Consider the following 6,076-nt stretch of genomic DNA (forward strand, 5'->3'; position numbering starts at 1 on the left):
AAATTTATAAAAAATATTTAAATTAATAATAAATTATAAATCTCAATAGATTAATTTTTCTGTCCTAAATTTTAAAAAATACAAGACAGGAACATGAATGTTCGTGGAACTAATCAAACAAATTAACATATAATTTATATTTTAAAATTATTAGGTTTAAATATTATTTCAATTTCAATTTTTAAATTCTTATATTTATTTTATTTGACTCATAAACTTAAAATATATATATATATATGGTGTTTTTTTCTTTTTATCTTCTTTAATTTCTTTTGAATTTTTTTAACTTTAAAAAATAAAAATAAAAGATATTTATTTTATTTCCTAAAATTTGTAAAGGGTTTATAATTAAAAAAAATATCATTTTGGTGGATGATAATAATTTTGGCTTTTAATAAATAAATAAAGAGAAAAATAGCCGATGATTTTTATACATTTTTAAAACTCATTTATACCGTTGAGAAAATAAAGGGAAAATATAAAGTTGGGCCTAAATGGAACGTGAAAGCCCAAACGTTAGTTGGGCCTAAATGGAACGTGAAAGCCCAAACGTTAGTTGGGCTTTAACGGCCCATTTGGATAATAGCATTTTTAGTATTAAAATTTAATGCGTTTCGAATAACTTTCCAAATAAATGTTCGTTAATTAAATCAAATTTTCCTATCAATACCTATAAAAATTAAGAATATTTCGAAGACATTTAAAAAAATAAAAGTATATATTATAAAATTCTTAATAATTAACATATGTGACGTTTAACAAATATAAAATATGAATAATAATAATAACAGCAATTACTATCAACACTTTAGAATACTTACTGAACACTGAAATTATTAATAATTAAGAGAAGGCTTGTTATTATCAAGACATTAATTAATAAATTAATTAAAATTTATTAATTTAAAATTACTTAAACACTACCCACCTCAAATATTAATAATTCTAGTACTGATTTTAAAAATAGGGTTAGTTTGTGAACCCGATAAAACAAATTACAACATGTGACTGAACCATTTTTTGTTTTTTTTTCAAAAAATTCAGCTGATCCCAAAATCGAAAAATAAATAAATCACTCAATTTATAATTTAAATTTAATAGTTCGACTCGACTTACAAAAATAAATATTTATCAAATTAAACCTTATATTTATAAAAATTTCAGCCTTTTTGTTTACAATTTTATTTAATGTTAATTTATATTTATTATTATTATTATTATTATTATTATTTGTAAATTTTTATGGTATAATTGGATGAAATTGAACGTTTTGGTAAAAATAAATAAATAAAATTGCCTTTTTATTTTTTTCAAATGAAATTAAATAATTTGAATTCAAATATTTGTTAAAAAAAAATATTTAATTTTTATTTTTCAAAGCTGGGAGAGGGGAGAATTAATGATTAAAAAGGATGAATATTATTATGATTGAAAATAACTGAGATTTGTCTTTGACTTATTGACTAAATTTTGAATTTTTTTTGGACCGTTTCAACCTTCTTTATAAAAGCACTATTTTTATTTACATCAAATCATTGTACTTTATTTACTTTTTAATTTATTTTATTTTCTTTAATTTTTCATAAATATATCATTTGAAAAAATAATTTCATTTTTTCCTATGTTGATTGAAAAAATAAATTCCCTTAAATTATATATTTTCCAATTTTAATTAAATACTAAATTTAGGTTTTTTTGGCCTATAAACACCAAAGAAAAAGTGCCATTTTGGTCAAAATTCAACTCTCAAATAATCCAATTTTCTCCAACTTTTAGGCTATTTTGTGTGGGTTTTGGGGCAAAATAATGATTTGGGTAGGCCCCAAATGGTAATTTCACCAAAAAGTGCAAAAATAATAATAATAATTATTATTATTATTTGAATTAAAAGGAATTTGAACATTATTCCTGAAAAAGAGCACAATTGATACGAAACAAATTGTTGGCAATGTGCCCCAAAAGAGAAAAAAAAAAGTTAGAGAGAGATTTTTTTTTTTTTTTTATCAATATTAAATACCCACCAATAAATTTTAAATTTTAAATTAAAATTTCTTTTTTTAAAAAATAAAGATCTGATGATGCGTCAAATTTTTAAATTTTGACGTATAAAAAAGTTACTAATATTTTAATATTAAATTATACTTGAATACGGATTAAAATATTATATCATTAATTAAAATATTAAATATTTAAATTATTTTATATATATATATATATATGCATTTATATGTAAGCCACTAATATATTAAATAATTAAAATCAATAATTTTCTTTTTGAAGGTTTAGATATGAAAAGAAATGATATAATAATGTCAACTCCAATTTGTGGGGCTATGGGGGATTTTGATTTTATTTTATTTATAAAAAAAATATTTTATAATGACAGGTGGAAAGGGTTTGAGGGGCTGCCTTTATAGGTTTATAATTATGCTATTATTTTTTAATTTCAAGTGAAATGCACTGAAAAAGAGGCATTTTATTTGTTTATTTCCTACAATTATAATATCCCATAGCTCACAGCCTTTTATGGGCTTCTTTTCATTATTTAATTTTAATAATATCTTTATATTATTTTCATTTTAAGAAATTTATTATCTTAAAAATTATAAAATCTCCCAATTTGAGTAATATCGACGTCATAAAACAAAAAAAATTAAAATTTAAAATACCCTTTTGGTCCCTTTATTTTTTATTTTTTATTTTTGTGTTAAAATTTTAATTTTTATAGTTAAACGATTCATAATTAAATGGCATAAAGGGTAAAGCTGTAATTTAACTTCAAAAGTTGGGTCCGAGTTTAAGACGGTGGCCGCCTTCAGCCCTTCATTATTATATTCAGTTTTTTGACCCTTTCAAATCCGCCCCCACTCATCTTTTTTTCATGTCTTTGACTAAAACGACGTGTCGTTTTGAATTCACCCTATGACTTTTCAAAGTTACGTGTCGGCTGCTCTATTTCTTTTTCTTTATTTCTTTTATTCTTTGCATTACTTAAATTACGGCAAACCAATAATTACAATATTTCATAATTTTATTTTAGCGGCAAATCTATCATTACTTGTGAATTGATAAATAAATAATTTTAGTATATAGTTTATTTATTAGATGTTGGTCTTATATTATAAAGTTGTTGGCCTACTAAACTAAATTTAATGTGAAAACAAATTTATACCAAATCCTCAAATCATTATAATTAATTATTTAATTATTTAAACTAAAATTTTAGAACTGGAGACGTTCACATAATCTATACTAATGGTGAATGTGGGTGAGATTAGAATTACATTTCCTGTCACCACTACTCCAACCAATCCCACCCTACCCTACTCATTTTATATACCCATATTTATGTGTGATATAATATATTATAATATTAAATTTTAAATTTTTAGAAATTATGTTGAATATTATATTATATTTATTTTAATAGTGACCTTTTTTTTTAATGATTTTATTTAATATGACTTTTTCAACTCGAAAAAGACGTATAAGCCCTTCTCATTTTTTTTTGTTGTCGCCTTCGTAAGTTTTAGTGACAAAATAATTTTTCTTTCTCGATTCATATTTTAAAAGAATTTTAAAGTTTTTGGAGTTCAATCATTATCAGATAAGAACATTTCAAACAAAAATTAATAATATGTCAACATGTTTTTATTTTTATTTTTATTTTACATAAAGTTTGACATTAATTATTTCTTTTTTTTTTCAATTATATAAATTATTTATTTCTCATTACGAACCAGTTTTCTTCTTCAATTTGTTTTCCTTATCCTTTGAGATGGCCACGTGGAAGATTCTAATTGGTTATAGCTTTGGACTATCAAAGAAAACACAAGTCTAATAGATCCATTTATTGGCCCACGCATTAAATAAATTTCTCATTATGTCATTTATTGTAATTCCCATTAAATAAATAAATAAATAATTGTGTGTGTGCAATTTTAAATAATATGTTTTCGTCCATTTAAATTTTTTATTTTGGCTTTATTACTTGATAATTATAAATCTTCCTGATTTAGTTATAAACTTCGATTTTTTTTTTTCCTAATTTAGTTATTAAGTTACTTTCATTTGATTTAAAATAAATAATAATAATAATCTTGCTCGAGAAATAAAACATAAGCTTATGTTTTTCATAGGTTTATTTTAAATAGTCTTGTTCTTATACTATGAGAATGTTTAACCCATGAAGAGGGATCGTCGCTCATCGACGATGGCTTTGGTCAGAATATGTCTAACCCAAGAAGCATAAGGGGAAACCTAAAGCAAGGGACAAAACACAATGTTGAAGCCAGAAGAGTCGTCACGGTGGGCGAAGGAGCCAATTTTGGCGAGAAGAGAGGCGGCGGTGGCGGCTTGGTTGGTGATGAGGCCAGTGCGGCGCCTAGATTCCAAAGGTAAATCTCTGTAAAAGCTCGATAGGTTTAGGTTGGGTTTCTATGAAGGATGAATGGAAGATTGGGAAGAAAATGAGAGACTATGTTGGTTGAGGGAAAATTGATTGTGTTGGAAAAGGTGAGGTTGTATGTACAGAGTATATGGAAAGGATGATTTGGAGGTCAAAAGGGTGGCGTCGAAGAGTAGTCATGTGGCACCTATGGAGACTGCCCTTGTGACGTCAAAGCCAACAGTGGTGGTGGAGAAAAACATTCAAAAGCCATTGAAAAGAAAGAATTAGGATTGTTAAACCGAAAGGGCTATGATACCATGAGAATATTTGCTAAAACCACTACACCTAAATGGTGCCGGAAAGTTCTCTATTTATAATCAAATAAATTAATAAGGATATACAAATAGTAATAAATAGAAAGATACCTATGTCAATAAAACAAATATCTAGATATTCATCTTATAATAAAATATCAAATATGATATATATAGTAATAAGCCAATTTGTTATTGCGTCGCCTACGGCCAAGCGACGTATGCTTGAGCCTCTGACCCCATTTAAAGAATAATAAAGTTTTAGAAAACAGGGACAAAGAGATTTCGAAATAGAGTTTTGAAAAATTGAAATTGGTGTTATATGTGATGGAAGCAAAAAGATAACAACAACGACTTACAGCATACTCCTGCCTTTTAAAAAACATTTAATTATTTTAAAATCAAAATTGGGATTCTTTTAAATAATATAATAAAATATTTTTAAAAAATTACAAAAATAAATACACTATGAGAAAAATGTTATTTTTAAAAATAATAATTTAAGAATGTTCTATGGATAATTGATATGGGCGTTGAAAATTAAAATTACGCAATCTAAAGTAAAAGCTACCATCACCAACCATTACCGTCTATTTCCCAAAATTCTCATTTCCATAAATGGAGAAAATAAAAACTAATATTTAACTTATTTATTTTTATTTTCCCAATAAAGATTTTACTAAAAGTGATCCAAAAGGTGTATTACAATAGACTCCAAGCCTATTTATTAACCTTTATATATATATTTGGTACATTTATTTATATTATCTTTTTCTTTTATTTTCAAACTTAAAAAAAAAAAAAATCTATTTTTTTTCTAAATTAAATTTTAAGAATGATATATATATGTAAATTATGACATTATTTTAAAATGTGCCTTTTAATTATTAAAAAAAAAGAGTATAGTAATAAAAGAATAGAAAAATAATTAAAAAGAAAAAAAAGGGCTAAAGGTAAAAATAACTTTTTTGAAAGGCAGCAAAATTAGCATATGATTCAAAAAAAAAATATATATATATATATATTCCCGAGAATAAAATGTTCTTAGAAACTTCTATCAATGTAAACACGGAGAACGATTTAAGCTCGTTGTTATTTCTTTAGCATCTTTTAGTTCAGTTTTTTTAAGTATTTCTTAGTCATTTTATTATTACGATCGCTTTCATTCGAATATTGTTTCGAATCATTCACGTACTCTCGAATGTCATAATTTTGTGTAGGAAAGTTGACGTTAATGTAAAAGGTAAAAAAAAATATATGGTTTTGTAAAATTTTAAGAAACATATACGAGAGATGATTTCTTCTCATTTAAGTTTTTTTTTTTTTTTTTTTTTTTTTTTTTTTTTTTTTTTTTTTTTTTTTTTTTTTTTTT

The sequence above is a fragment of the Cucurbita maxima genome, unplaced genomic scaffold (genome assembly GCF_002738345.1).
Source record: "Cucurbita maxima cultivar Rimu unplaced genomic scaffold, Cmax_1.0 Cma_Scf00028, whole genome shotgun sequence".
Lineage (NCBI taxonomy): Eukaryota > Viridiplantae > Streptophyta > Magnoliopsida > Cucurbitales > Cucurbitaceae > Cucurbita > Cucurbita maxima.